This window comes from Zalophus californianus, chromosome 13, assembly GCF_009762305.2.
Source record: "Zalophus californianus isolate mZalCal1 chromosome 13, mZalCal1.pri.v2, whole genome shotgun sequence".
Taxonomy (NCBI): domain Eukaryota; kingdom Metazoa; phylum Chordata; class Mammalia; order Carnivora; family Otariidae; genus Zalophus; species Zalophus californianus.
Genome location: NC_045607.1, coordinates 84,108,099 through 84,123,711, shown reverse-complemented (window position 1 = coordinate 84,123,711; position 15,613 = coordinate 84,108,099). Strand labels below are relative to the sequence as shown.

The 15,613-nt window shown below is 46.1% G+C and overlaps 1 protein-coding gene across 5 annotated transcripts in view; it reads left to right on the top strand.

The window, feature by feature from the left end:
• The window catches only part of PIP5K1B (phosphatidylinositol-4-phosphate 5-kinase type 1 beta), a 295,362-nt gene that overhangs the window by 33,651 nt on the left and 246,098 nt on the right, over positions 1-15,613 (top strand). The window contains exon 2 of one of the 5 annotated variants that reach the window (XM_027615109.2): positions 3,839-3,988. The exons of the other annotated variants lie outside the window; for them this stretch is intronic. The gene's annotated coding sequence lies outside the window, so the exon portion shown is untranslated. The remainder of the gene's footprint in view (positions 1-3,838; positions 3,989-15,613) is intronic. 5 annotated transcript variants of the gene reach the window in all.

Sequence of the window (15,613 nt, the reverse complement as noted above, 5' to 3'; positions counted from 1 at the left end):
CCCAGAAAGTTCTCCGTGACTTTACCTAAGGGGGCCTTGCCTTCAGCATCTGCATCCTCCCATCAGGCTACCCCAGACCATTCTGGTCCACATGAGCTCTTGATCACTGACTTCCTCCAGCTCCGTCCTGGTCACCACCATTTTGATTTAGTTGTATCCGTAGTGAACATTTAATTTTGAATTTTTAAACTTCACATGTAATTTCCCCGCATATATATCTTCATGTCATCAATTCGAAAGGAGTTGAGCGTATTTTACGTGCCTCAGCTTACCCTTGCCTCGTCAAATTTATCCCTATCGTTAGTCATCAAATATGATCTAGTATTTGTGTTTTTGCTTTTACGGAATGTAATGTATTGTACACCTTCATACAAGCTAGCCTTTTGCTTCTTTTGTCTTATTTCCTTAGATTAAATTCTCAGGGTTGAGGTTGGTGCTTAAGGGCTCCGTCAATAGGGTTCTTGCTTCATTTGGGGCGCTCCTGTTTTGACAGAGCAAAGAAGAGAGGCCACTTCACATGACATTCTTTCCCGTAACCTTTAAAATATTTCAGAATTCTGCACTTACATGGAAACATGTACATTTCAGCCTCCTCCCAGGCCTTCCCTCAATCCCAAAATCATTTCGGTGGGAGGACTGGGTGCACCCCCTCAGGTCGCAGTACTTTTCAGCCTGCTCTTACCCCAATTTCTCCTTGGGCTTCCTCTACCTTGAATTCTTCCCGGGGTCAGCACTTTTGCATTTTTCCAGCTCATTTCAGGCACTCCCAGCTCTGCCCTGCCTATGCATGCTCCAGGCTTTGCAGCTAAGTTCAGGTTCTAAGTCTCAGTTAAATACTGCTCAGCCCGGGTGGCAGGGCGACTGCCCGATCGTCCAGCCTCCTGCCTGCTCTCTGTCCACCTGCCGTAAGTCTATCTCGGGTTCATGTATTATGTTTCTGGTTAGCACGTGGGCAGGAAATGAGCTCCCCGCCGTGGTTGGGATCGGGGGGGAGTCGCTTCGCTTATCTGAAAAACAGGTCTTTCACTTGCCACCTGTGGCCAGTCGTCCTCTGCCCCTCTGTCCTTGGAGGCCACCTCCCCACCCCTTGTCTAGAAAGCTCTCCCAGCCCAGCCAGCTTGAGATAAGCAGAGTGAACTAGGAGGCCACTCCTGTGTGGCCCCAGGCTGCTCTGGACACGTGTGTGCATCAAGTGTCTGGATTTTCTTCCTTAAGAGGTGCAAGATTGTAGAACTGATCCTTTTGTCAGATGAAGATGCTGCTTTGTTCCTAACCAGCTTCATGTTTACAGACAGGAAGTACTTAAAGCCTTTCAGGTAGGGCTGCTTCTAAAGAAGGTTTGCAGGCTACTCTCTATATACGTGCCTTGGGGCTGGGTAAATGTCAAGTCATTCTACTAGAGCATGATGCCACGGGATGGAGGTTAAGTGGCTGTTAATGTGTGTAGTTAGCAACAGTAGAAGACAGAATAGCCCATTTCTTCTCTGTAGTCACAGAGATGCTCAGCTTAAGGTTAGAGGTGCCTGCTGATAAAGTTTCACCTTGACAGTCTCGGGAGGTGAGCTCCTTTGCAATGCAGGTGGACAACCTTTGTAACCCAGACTCAGGTTCAGTGGCAGTGACAAAGTCACCAGCGCTGCTTTAGCAACGGACTTGTTTGCATGTCATAAAACGATGATATAATGCCAGCAAATATTTATTTAGCAAGTAGTGTAGGCGTACACAGTAAGACTTGCCCTTTCCTTATGGAGTATTTCCTTACGAAGTTCATTCGTCCCTGACTCTAGGACTCTGTGGTATCATGGGAGGGGCCCAGGCCGTAAATGTCACACGATCTGAGTTCAAGCTATGGGTTGGCTCAGTTGTCGACTAGTTGTAAGACTTCAGGTACGTAAGTCACCCGAGGGTCCAGAGGTGTTTTACCTTCATAATCGGGAGGGATTGGGAAAAATATGGAATTGGGTCATTTCTAAAGACATTTTTGCTTTACAGTATCTAATCAGTACTCCTTTTTTAAAAGATTTTATTTATTTATTTGAGAGAGAGCGCATGAGCAGGGAGAGGGGCAGAGGGAGAGGAAGCAGCAGACTCCTCACTGAGCAGGGAGCCCGACGTGGGGCTCGATCCCAGGACCCCATGATCATGACCTGAGCTGAAGGCAGCCATTTAACTGACTGAGCCACCAGGCGCCCCTCTAATCAGTATTCCTAAATGCCATTTCACCTCTCCTTATACAATTACTTGCCCATTTCACCAGACTTGAAAGTACAGAAAATCATGAAGAAAAAATGTATAACCTGTATTTCCATCACAGAGGCAAAATAATTATTCATATTTTAAAGTATTTCCTTCCAGTCTTTATTCTAAATAGATACAAGTAAGAGGGGCTCCTGGGTGGCTCAGTCCGTTGAGCCTCTGCCTTCAGCTCAGGTCATGATCCCGGGGTCCTGGGATCGAGTCCCACGTCAGACTTCCCTGCTCATTGAGGAGTCTGCTTCTCCCTCTCCCTCTGCTCCTCCCCCTTCTTGTGCTCTGTCTCTCTTTCAAATAAATAAATAAAAACTTTTTTAAAAAGCCAGATGCACGTAAGAATGGGTAAAACAGTGTGTATGTATAATCACAACTGGGGTCATACGATATGTACATTTGCGTCAAGTGGCTTTTGTTTCATTTAACAACGTACCATGAGTATTACCTCATGTTGTCCGAGCAGTGCTGTGAGCTTTTATGTAAAACTAGATAGCCTTGATCATTATGCAGTTTCTTTTGAAATTTCCATACTGGAGACCACATTACAGGCACTCTCGAAGCTAAACACACTTGGCTTGCAAACATCCTGCGTGAGTACAAATAACCAGCCTTGGCATTCTAAAGAATAAGCAGTAGGGAGACCGCAGAGCGCTTCGTGCCTTCTTGCCGCCCACTGCAGGGGGGACAGGTGGGCATAGCCAGGGGTCAGAGTAAGGGTGACAGTGCACGGGACCCATCGGGGTCTCAGACGACGTCCACCGATAGTTTTCTTTGTGCACAACCAGGTTAAACAGGGCCGATGCTGGGCAAAGGGAAGATGGAGGGAAACTTGGTAATCAAGCCTTGCCTTCCTGTAGCCTGCTCCACCCCACCTCTTGCTGCCTTTAACACCCCTCCTCCCTCCGCCATGGGTCTCCCCCTCCTCCGCGGGCCTGTTGCATTTTGTTCACTCTGCAGAGAAAGTTCTTATCGTGTAATAACTGGAAGTTTTCTGTGGCAGTTGCCGGGTGTGGGGAGGGGCAGTGTAGATTATAAGACGTCAGAAACGTACGTCTCCCCACTTCCTCCATCAGTGAACTTCCCAGTTGGAAGATAATCTAGTTCAGGTGAGAAGAACTTGTGAAAGTGAACGGTGACCAACTATTTTAAAATCACTTTCTTTTGTTTGCGTATTTCAGCAGCGTTGCGGGTTATATTGGTTTTGGCGGGCTTGCGTACACCAGGGTGTCTGTAGTGGGAAATAGTCCATTGAGTGGGAACTTTTACAGATGCTCTTAGAGGCTCCTTCCAGTTCTAAAATTCTGCGATTTATGGCATTGTTTCTATGGGAAGGAGCATTCCAAGTTCCAAACAGCTGAGTTGTGGATCTCTACCCCTTTGAGGTGTGAACCACCCAGAGATACAATCATCCTTAAAAATGCAGGTAGGTGTATGTCGTTTGTTGTATGTGTAGATAACAGTAAGAAAAGTATTGTTGATTGAAACTGCCACCCTCACGTGGCAGGTACTTTCCTCAGAGCCTCCACATGTTCCCTGGTCCTCCTCACAATGATTGTTTGAGGTAGGCATTATCGCCTCCATTTTACAGATGGGGCCCAGCAGAGCCAGCACGTGACTGCAGACCTGTCCAGCTCCGAATCTTGTGACCTTTCTTCTTTGGTGCCTGATGCCTCCCAACCCTGTGCTAGCCAGCCTGTCTTCTCACTGCTTCGCCCCCAAAGGTCCTTCCACAAGAGAGGTGAAAGTTACTTCTTTTAAATGTATCTATGTTACTTGCTTTGAGAGACCTGAAAAGTTGATTCTTGTGCATGGAGTCATGGACCATGATGGAGCTTTTCACTCTTGCTCAATGGGGAGTAAACGGACCGTTGACATGCTCTCAGACTCTGTAGAAGGAGTAGCCTGAGGAGAACCTTTTATATCAAATGTCACTGAAGTATCCAATTACAAGATTTCAAGTAAACATACTACAAATCATCTGTAGGGACTAGAATGGAGTAGTCAACAATGAGGAGTAACAGGCCTCTCTCTTTCTTTTAACTTATTTAATGACAGTATTCACATGAATCTAGCTTAAAATGTGAGCCAGGATATCCATTCATTTGCTCATTTACTCATTAGCCATCGGATTTTTGAATCGTCTTATGTGCATAGATTCCATGCCAGGGCCCAGGGGACACAAAAGTGGATGAGACACAGTCCCTGCCTTCGAACTGAAAAATCTAGTGACAGCAGGCCCCGAAACATCTTTTAAAATGATCTCGGTTTTAAATGTGCTCCCATAAGAAGTAGAGCTCATGAGTGAAGAAGAATCTCTCTTACCTGGTATAGATTTGGTGAGCATTACTTCCAGTGATGTAGAGTCTCAGCCAGTATGTGTCAACTGGCAAAACCCCACGGAAATATGATAACGCTACATTGGTTGACTACAGCTCATTGGCCCCACCACAGTGCGAGTTGCCCGAAGATGCATCCTGTCTCGGGTTAGCCTGCTCTGCGCTCTGAGATGTGCTTTTCATAACCCGTATGGCAAAGGGAGAGTGAATGCAGGGACTCAGGCTCCCATCCCGTGCTTGGTATTTTGGGGTTCGCTGGTGGGTAGGAGTTGAGGCTCTGGGCTTCTCAACTGGATCCCCACGGAAGGAATCCTCCCAGGATGACATCTGAGGACCACACTCATGAGGCTTGAAATTGGGAACTCGATGGGAGCCTGTTTCACGAGGAGGATCAGAGCTGAGGGTGGTGGTGGATCCTGGTCATGGAAATCCCTGCCCAAACCACCTTTGTGTTTCTGGAAGAAGAGCAGGGTACGGGGCGGATGAGAACGTCTGCTGGGGGCAGGAGGCCACTAGCCTCAGTTACTACAGAGGCTGAAGGCTCTCCTTGGTTCCGTGGGGGATGGCTGTGTTAGGGGGGGAGCCTGACGGACCTCATTTTTACAGAGTCTGTTTCCCACGAAATGTGCTGCCATGAGGAAGGTCCGTGTGTAACTTGCCTCGAACAGACAGACTTCATAGGACACTGTCAAAACACAACCTGAGCGCCATCCCCCACTCTCCCATTAAAGGTTACTCAGCCAGAAAGCCATTTTCCCTGTTTCTGAATGAAGACCTATCACGTGACTGTCCTGACTGCTCTTATATTTTCAAGAGTCCCATTTTAATGTGTCAAATACTTGAAACGTCTAGCAATCTAGTAATCACATAATAGTCGAAGCTCCTAACTTCATTCATGTTTCTAACTGCTCCCCGCTCCTCCAGCTCGGGCTCTGGCTGGGAGAAGGGTCTGTGGCTTGGATGCTCTCTCGCTCGCTCGCTCAGCAGCTCTTGTTTCTGGGTTCAGGAGGAATGGGAAGGACCGGATGGGGCCTAGGAACGTTTTTATTGACAGGCAGTAACACAGTAGAGCTGTTTCTGTGCGGTGGGTTTTTAGGTTTGGATCTTGCTCTGACGGAGCTCTTTTGGGGGCTCTTCAGAGATCTCCCCTCGCCCTGTCTCTAGGGACCTCTTCCTTCCAGCCACCTTGGTTTGGCTGCTGTAGACTCGCTAGTGCTGTTGCTCCTCCCTTCTCCGTCTCTGGAAAGCCCACTGGTCCATTTGTTCTCCCCTCTGCTGCGTTCCCTCCCCGTCCACTTGGCCCTTGGTCGGCGGAGCCTGATCGAACCCCATACATACACTCTTGGCATGATTCCATGTCTGGGCCTTGGCAGAGACTCCTGCATCCTATGTCCCCACAAACTTGGGGATGACACGCTAATCCCAGTGTCAGAGTTGGGTCCTTTGGCTTGTCCATCGGCATCCAGCCAGCCTACCTCCAGCTTTAGATTTCTCGGGCGGACATCACCAGCTAGGTGGTGGTGTCTCCCACATTGTGGGAGTCTCATGCTCCTCAGCTAGTCCCGCTGAAGCCCCTTGCTGGGCTGGAGCGGGGGAGGGCAGGGACGCCCACCTCTTCCCTAGTTCTCCACTGTAGGACCAGACTGCAGATGACTTGATTCAATCATTCCTCCTCTTAGCCACCAGAAGCCTGGGACTTTTGCACCCTCACTGTGGGTGAGGTCAAAACCAGTGCCCTTGGTTTTGGGCTATGTTCTGTGAGGAATTGGATCTAGGCCTGGCATTTCCCCTTGGAATCGGATATCAGTCTTATCATAGGGGCTTAGTTGACATGTCCGTGACACCCTCCTGGAATACTTTTTTGAGAACCAGTACTTATCCTCTGCCCCACTCTTGGAGGTTCACAAGGTACACAGCATAGAAGAGGCTTCCAGGCGTCCTGCCCACTTTGCTCTAGCCTCTTCCTCTCTTGACCTTCCTGCCCTACGGCCCGTGCTCACACCGTACCTCCCCAGCTCCCTGCTCCTTCTCTGCAATGCTGGCTCCCTCTGAGCCTTCAGGATTCTTAAAATATTGCTGCCCCAGAAAAGGCTTTCTTGTCCCCCCCCCCCCACCTAAGTAGATCACCCCTCAAGGCTCTGCCACTGCATCCGCTCCTCTTTATTTCCTTCATAGCACATATTCTAGAAGATATATTTTCAAAATATAAATTACACAAACTATTAAGGATCTTTCTCTCCCATCAGGGTGTAAGCCCCATGAAGGAAAAGTCCATGCCTGGTTCTGTTCAGCAACATGTACCTAATTGGTGCCCACTAAATATTTGTTGAATAAATGAATGAAGGCATGAATTAAAAAGTTAACATTGTTTAAGCTATGATTTCCCAGATGGATCTCTTCTTTCACGTTAACTCTCAATACTGGAGGGCTGGGCATGGTTGCATGGGATGCTCAGGCAGAGTTTAGGCAGCGCGGATAGGAGCCTTAATTAACTTCTAGGGTGTACTTTGCTAGTCGTCATTACCCCCTGCCACCACCACCCCCAACTCTCACTTTAATTCATTCTCACTGTCTTCCAACAAGAACTTTGTTTAAGGCTAACAGAGTGGGGCCATTACCCCCATTTTACAGATAAGTACACCAAGGAGAAGAAGTTAGGTGTGGGCTCCCTGAAGGGGTTAATGGCAAGCATGCCTCAGAGCTCAGCACTCCCCGCTCCATCCTGGGCGGGTCCTCTCCTGTCTCCCCTGCTGTTCCTGTTGCCCCAGCTGTCCTCTGGCCTCAGACCGGGCCTGTGGCCCGATGCACCACTTCTGAATTGTGTAGAGGCCACAACAGCTCAGGCTTGGTTTGGAATGAAGAGCCCAGAACCTGTCTTGCATGGGGCACAGCAAGAGCATTTTTCTTGCAGATGCAGCAGCTAAGAAAGCAGTGCATCCCTGTCCTTGGCCTGCATGGCTGGCAGTCCATGGCTGATGGGAAGGTCTTCCTCCCCGGGGAGAAGTAGAAGCGAGATTTTGAAGGAAGGTGTCGGGCTTGAACTAGGCTGGGCGATTGCCTTCTCTTTCCTTCTTTCCCCGGTCACTCCACAGACCTTCCTCACCCTAGCCCCAAGCCTGAGAACCTCACGTTCTTCCTTTGACGTGTTTTCCTCCCTGCGAGGCCCATCGGGGCAGTCTCTGGGGTGCTGACATATGCATAGACTTGCTTCAGGAGGAGAGAATCTTATCTCCTGGGTGCACATTCTTCTGGTGTGGCCTGTCTGGTTATTATCCAATCGAAACTGCAGCTGTTGACAGTTGGTTACATAATTACTGTGTGTCGATTATGCTACTGTATAGACCACCGATTTCATCGGTTGGTGATTACTGCCATGTCTTCACAGCATTCTCTGCAACATGGCAGTGTTTCCCTTGATGCTGGCTTTCTGATGGCGATCGCTATTTACACTACTGGTAATGCCTTACATTTCAGATGTGCTCCAGAGGTAACTGAGCACTTCCGTTTTATTATCTCGTTGGGCTCTTTTATAGGAAAAGGCAAACAGGCACCTTATTTTAGGAGCGTAGGAGGTAAAGTGTTGATTTGGGGTATAGCCTAACTGTCGATGTCGGCATGATGTAACTATTTTTTTTTTTTTACAGCAAATATTTCATAGTTTATTGGCAAAAATTAAAAAGCGAATCTTGAATTTTTCTGACTCCAGTTGTTTAAGCCTCCTTGTCAAAATCCAACAAGGAGAGTAGTAGAAGGTGAATCCTGTCCAGGGTCATATAAAGTAAATCCTGATTTCTCGGCCAGGATCTGAACTCCAGGATCTAAACCCAGGGCATGGTTTAACATTCTTCACATTGTGAAGAAGTGGATGGTTGACTCCGGAGTTTGCTTAGCATAGGGGCCTCCATTTATTTATTCTTGCACACAACCTCAGATTCACCACTGCAAAGCGAAAGAGCGCGGCAACCAGTACCGTCTAATTCTGAAACATTTCCATCGCTCCAAAATAAAACCACCTGTTCCTAAGCAGTCACTCCCTGGTACTTACTCCCTGTAGCCCTAGGCAACTAATCTGCTTTTTGTTTCTATGGATTTGACTGTTCTGGATAGTTCATAGCAATGGAATCACACAATGTGTCCTTTGGTGTTTGGCTTCTTTTGCTTAGCATATGTTCTCAAGGCTTATACATGTGGTAGCAGGTGTCAGTATTTCCTTCCTTCCTTATGGCTGCAAACCCAGTATTTTTAATGTCAACACTTCCTGGGGTTATGAAAACCCCGGCACTGACCCACCTATAGACCCACCCTCTTCGTTGGCATTACCTTCCTCTCTCTTGAACTAGGCTGGGCGATTGCCTTCTCTTTCCTTCTTGGGGCTTCAGTCCATAAGAATGTACAAATCCTACAGTTTCTTGTGCAGTTAAAGCTGTAGTCTGTTGCATATTACTTAGGACTCTGGAAGAAAGCCATAGGCGGTTTTATACAAGGATTACAAGTAATTCTTTGGGTAAGAAGACCCCTCCTTGGGGACAAGAAATGTTCATTAGATTATGTCAGGAAAATGATGGAAGTATTCTCAAGACCCTCACGTCCTGGAAATGTGTGCTTTCATGATTTTTACTGGCAGTGCTAAAAGCCCATGTGGATATTCCATGGGCCCCCCTCAGAGGTGGGGACCTGCTGGTTTAAGGTCTGTCCTTCAGCCTTTGTAGGTGGCGTGATATTAAGAGAATGAGCTTCAGAGGTGGACACAGCTGGCTTTAAATCCCACCTCCACCGAGTGTTAGACATTGGTCCTTGGGCACATGACTTTAAGTTCCTTCATGGGTAAATGGAAGTGATGTTATCTACTAGTGGTAGGCTGAAAAATCGCTCTCCAAAAATAACCATGTCCTAATTAATCCCTGGAACCTGTGTTACCGTATTTTGGGGGGGGGGGGAAGTCTTTGCAGATGTGAATAATTTAAGGACTTTGAGATGAGCAGATCATCCTGGATAATCCATATGGGCCCTACCTGGAATCACAGTGTTCCTCATACGGGACGCAGAGGTTTCTCAACCTCGTTTCTCAACAGCCAAGGAGGGCCAGTGCTGGAAGCATCCAGAAGCTGGAAGAAGCAAGGGCTGGCTTCTCCCATAGAACCTCCAGAGGGAATATGGCCCTGCTGACACTTTGATTTCAGCCCAGTAGCCCTGGTTTTGGACTTGTGGACTTCAGAGGGGTGAAGGAATATATTTGTGTGGTTTGACGCCACCAAGTTGTGATGTGTTGCAGTGTTCTCAGGAAACAAACGTACTTCTTTTAGACGCTAACTTACAGCTGCATTTAACTGGCATGTTGCACTTAGCTTTCCTCTCTTCTGTCCTTGTGCGCAAGATGGTGTTTCTCAAACTTTGTGTACAGCGGTTAGAAATTGTAGCTCTAGAGCCATGAGTTTCTCAGCCTCATCGCTGTTGACGTCCTGGGCCAGATACTACTTTGTTGTGGGGCTGTCCTTTGCATTGTAGGATGTTTTGAAGCCTCCCTATCCAGCTAGATGCCAGTAGCACCTTCCTCCCAGTTGTGATAACAAGAAAAGTCTCCAGACATTGCCAAATATCAGCTGGGGGACAAAATAACTCCCTGCTGAGAACTACTAACCTAGGTTTGATCCCAGCAATATCCCTCCAGACGTGTGTGTTCTCACGTAGGTTAGACAACCTCTCTGAGCCCCAGTTTCATTATCTCTATGATGATAATAGTACCAACATCACAGGGTGGATGTAAAGATAGTCACATGATATAATATACACAAAGATCTCAAAAGAGTGCCTCGTACCCAGGAAAGTGTTGAATAAATGAAAGCCGTTAATTATTAACCCATGCTCTGCCACACTGGTCTATCACACTATTTTGTGCAGTTTCCGTGATAGAAATAGTGGGTTTTTAAAAACTTTTCCAAGTGGGCGCCTGGGTGGCTCAGTTGGTTAAGCGACTGCCTTCAGCTCAGGTCATGATCCTGGAGTCCCGGGATCGAGTCCCACATCCGGCTCCCTGCTCAGCAGGGAGTCCGCTTCTCCCTCTGACCCTCTGACTCTCTTCCCTCTCATTCTCTCTCTCTCTCTCTCTCTCTCAAACAAATAAAATCTTAAAAATAAAAAAATAAAAAAATAAAAACTTTTCCAAGTAGTAACTTGTATGGTAAAGCTCAGTGTTTGAAATGAAACATCCTTCTTTTGTTACCCACCCCTTCTGCCCCACTTTTCCCCACCGCTGTGCTTAGGAGTTGAGGAATCATGGCTTGGCTTGCATGCTTGGATTGCCTGTCAGTCGTGCTTACTCACTGAACTCTTCATATAATCCCCTCGATGAGCTGTAACAATAAGAAAACCCCCTCCCATCTGTCAGTGATAGTTCTATTATTCTGTAATTACAGCCCTCTCCTTGGTGACGTGGTTGTAGCATTCACTTATAGATGTGTCACTGTCTCTATTCAAATGTGCGAAATATTTAGCAGCGTTTAGCAGTTTTTGGTGAAATGTTAGAAAGTGTTTTGAATAGATACCATCATCTACTTTTGTAAGGAAGAGGAATGTGCTCCAACTGTGGTTTGGGCCATTGTGTCTCTAAGCACTGGGGGCATGGCAGTGAATAAAAACAAAGATTCCCTGTTCTCAATGAGCTTGTATTCTAGCACAGAATCATAATAATATGCATGATGAGCAAGTGAATGGTATAGTATATTAGAGGGAGGTAAGAACTTTGGAAAACAAGCAGTCTAGGGTGGGGGGGGATTGGGAGTGCTCAGTTGGCACTGGGGACAAGATGTGATCTTGAATAGGGTGGAAACGTTTTTTAGTATTTTCATAGGGGTGAATGAAAATGTCTTTGTGGATTAAAACCAGTGTTTGCTAATGCACCTCTGCCTGTGATGTACAGTTTGAATACTTGAATCTTTCAAAGGTCCTAAACCTATGCTCCTTTTCCACTGTACTCTCTGGGAGTGTCTTTGAAGGTTAAGCCATGTGGCTTTGGTTTATCCCAGCTGCCGTGGGAATTCTTCATAGGAATGGTTCAGGGATAATTATTAGCAATGCAGTCTTGGGGAAGGAGTATGCCTAGCACCTCAGAGCACCTTTACTTAACGTCAAATAGATTATCTTTTTAATTCCGGCTCTCCACGTATATAGTGGATGACTTTGGGCAAGTCACTTAATGTCTCCAAGCCCCACCCCCACCCTCCTAATGACCTTTGTAAGGATTAAATGAAATAATGCATCAAAAGCACTTAGACTTGTGGGCGCCTGGGTGGCTCAGTTGGTTAAGCGACTGCCTTCGGCTCAGGTCATGATCCTGGAGTCCGGGGATCGAGTCCCGCATCGGGCTCCCTGCTGAGCAGGGAGTCTGCTTCTCCCTCTGACCCTCCCCCCTCTCACGCTCTAGCTCATTCTTTCTCTCAAATAAATAAATAAAATATTTTTTAAAAAAAGCACTTAGACTTGTGTCTAGAGCATAGTAGATCCTCAGAAAATGCCGGTAGTTAAATTTTCCAATTAGTATGTAGAGAACTTCTAAGGTAGTATATACCTTATTCACGGTAATTGTAATTGTTTCAGATATGTGCAAACACTGCTCTAATAAACTCTGCCTGCAAAAGGCGAGTCTACAAAGAGAGCCTGTGAGCTGGCCCCTTGTGAGCTAGGGGTCTGGACACGTGGAGTACTCTGTGCGAATATTCCGAAAGGGAGATTGAAATGAATAGAGGCAGTGTATAATTCAGGTAATAAAAGCCCAGCTATTAAAAAAGATGATATGATGAATTAGGTACCATGGGTGGTTCCATTGATTGACTTTTGTGGAGAATAGTATGGCTATTCACCTTGCTGGTAGATGCTGAGATGGGCGTTTATTAGATGATGGAGTAGAACGAGTTGCCCGGTGACGCTCAATGACTGCAAACAGTCCTCAGGGAGTCCAGGGCTTGATTGGGAAATGGTCAGGACCAGGAACAGAGCATACCTGGGATGCCCTGCTGCGCTGCCCAGAAAAAGCCCTAGAGGTCATGGAGGTGGTGATTGCACCACACTGTGATGGTACTGAGTGCCACTGAATCATTCACTTTAACACGGTTGGGTTGATGTTATGTGAATTTCACCTTCATCGTTTTTTTTTGTTTTTTTTTTTAAATGAATTTCTGGGGATGCCTGGGTGGCTCAGTCGGTTGAGCATCTGACTCTTGATTTCCACTCAAGTCCTGATCTTGGGGTGTGAGATTGAGCCCCGAGTGGGTCTCTGTGCTCAGCGCAGAGTCTGCTTGAGATTCTCTCTCCCTTTTCCTCTGCCCTTCTCCCCACTCGAGGACACTCTCTCTTTTTCTCCCTCTCTCTAAATAACTGCATAAAATAAATAAATAAATAAATAAATAAAAATGCATTTCTGACAGTGCCAGAACTAAAGCCCACATCCCCCATCTCCTTGTCTACTCTTCAAAACAGTTACTAAAGAACAGGGCAGTCTTGGAGCGCCTGGGTGGCTCACTTGGTTGAGTGTCAGACTCTTGGTTTCAGCTCACGTCATGATCTCATGGGTCATGGGATCAAGCCCCACACTGGGAATCTGCTTGAGGATTCTTTCCCACTATGTGTGTGTGAGCTCTATTGCGTGCTCTCTCTCTCTCTCTCTCTCTCTCTCAAATAAATAAAATCTTTAAATAAATGAATAAAAGAATAGGGCAGTTTATATGGAATCACTTCTCTTTAACTTTACAAATGTATTAAAAGTTTAATGTTTCAGATAGCCAACACTTGCTGCCTGTTGGCTTGTTTATAAAATTCAGTCCTGCTCTGTTGGTTACACAGATAGAAGCCAAAGCCATACCCCCACAGTATCCATCATAGTATCTTGCCCCTAGCAGTTGCCCAATAAATGGGGATTGATTTGAATGTATGTTGTTTTCTGTGTTGCCATAACTTGAGGATGTAATATGTCAGTGGAAGTGGATTTGAACTATACAGTATTAGCGATATTGAAGTTCAGCTTGCTCCGAGTTGAGTGACCTGGGCCCAGAGAGGTTGGGTCACTCCTGTAGCTAGGGGCAAGGCCAGGCTGTTGTGTTTTTCCCGCCCTAGTTTTATTGAGATACAGTTGCCATACAGGTGCTTATAAGTTTAAGTTGTGCAGCATCATTATTTAACTTAACATATATCATGAAATGATGACAGCAATAAGTTTAGTTAATATCCATCATCTCATGTACAGACAAAAGAAAAAAATTGGTCTTTTCGTTGTGATAAGAACCCTTAGTAAATACTCTCTGAACTTTCAAATACACCATATGGCAGTGTGACCTACAGTCACACGTGGTACGTTACCTCCCCAGTACCTATTTATCTGATAACTGGAAGTGTGTACCTGAATCCAGTTCTCTTTCCCCCGGACCCCACCTCTGGCAAATACAAATCCGATCTCTTTTTCTATGATGTTGGTTTTTTCTTTGTTTCTTTCTAGATTCCACATATAAATGAGATCATACAGTATTTGACTTCTTTCACTTAGCATACTGCCTCAGGGTCACCTGTGTTGTCTTAAATGGCAGAATTTTTTCCTTTTTATGGCAGAATAGCACTCTGTGTGTGTGTGTGTGTGTCCGTCTGTCTGTGTACCACATCTTCTTTGTCCACTGATTCACTGATGGACATTTAGGTTGTTTCCACACTGGCTATTGTAAGTAACGCTGTGGTGAACATGGGAGTACAGATATCTCTTGGACACACTGTGTTTATCTCCTTCAGGTATACGCCCAGAAGTGGAATTGCTGAATCCTACTGTGGTTCTTTTTAATTTTTTGAAGAACCCCCATACTGTTTTGTTTTTGTTTTTTTTTAAGAAAAACTTTTAATTTTGGAATAACTATAGACTAACAAAATTTTGCAAAAAGTGTACAGAATACTCCTGTGTACCCTTCATCCAGATTCCCCCAGTGGATGTATTTCATATAACTATAGTGCCAAGCAAAACCAGACATTTGATACTGATAATTTGTGTGTGTACTTCTATCCCCATGCTGTGTTTTCCATAGCTGCGGCACCAACGTGCAATCCCACCAACAGTGCACAGGGTTCCGTCTGCTTCCAGGGTGTGCTTTTTTAACTTCATATTTGTGAAAACATCAGTAGATAGTTCATCCCGCCATAGCCATTGGGATATGATTTGGTTTCCTTTTTTTCTCCTTTCTTTCTCTCTCTCTCAAGAACCTGACACCCCGATTCTGTGGAAAATCCTGTTTCTAGGAAGGTAAGACCCATCCGTGTTCCATCCCTTCTTTTTGCCACTACTTAACCGATGTGTGTTTCAGCCAGTTCTTTTCGGAGTTTCTGCTAGCTCACCGATTAAGGGGGAGAAGTGGTGCTTCCCTGTTGTAGGGACCAGGGACTGGACTAGGTATCCTTCTAAGGCTCCTTTCAACGCCACCTGCCCACTCAGTGATTACCTGGTGGGTCGGTTTTGAGCTGACTTAAACATGAGGGGGTATTGCAAGTCCTGTGTATAAATCCTAACTATTCCTCATACTGTTTTCACGGCAGTAAAGAAAGGATGTGGAAAGAATGAGTATGGCCATGGAAGGGGTGGGAAAGGGTCTTCCTGGAGTTTGGACGAGGATTCTACTGTCCTTTAAGTTCAGTATAACGACGTATGATGGGTTGAGACTAGAAAGTTTGAAAGGGGCATTGTGAGAAGCAGGATCTTCAGGGCACCTGGGTGGCTCAGTCGTTAAGCGTCTGCCTTCGGCTCAGGTCATGATCTCAGGGTCCTGGGATCGAGCCCCGCATCGGGCTCCCTGCTCGGCAGGAAGCCTGCTTCTCCCTCTCCCACTCCCCCTGCTTGTGTTCCTGCTCTCGCTCGCTCGCTCTCTCTCTGTCAAATAAATAAATAAAATCTTAAAAAAAAAAAAAAAAAAAGGATCTCCAGCAAGGGAACATAAAAATGAGGACAACAACTGTGTCCAAAATAAACAAGGTAGGTTTTTTGGTTTGTTTTATTTTGTTTGAGT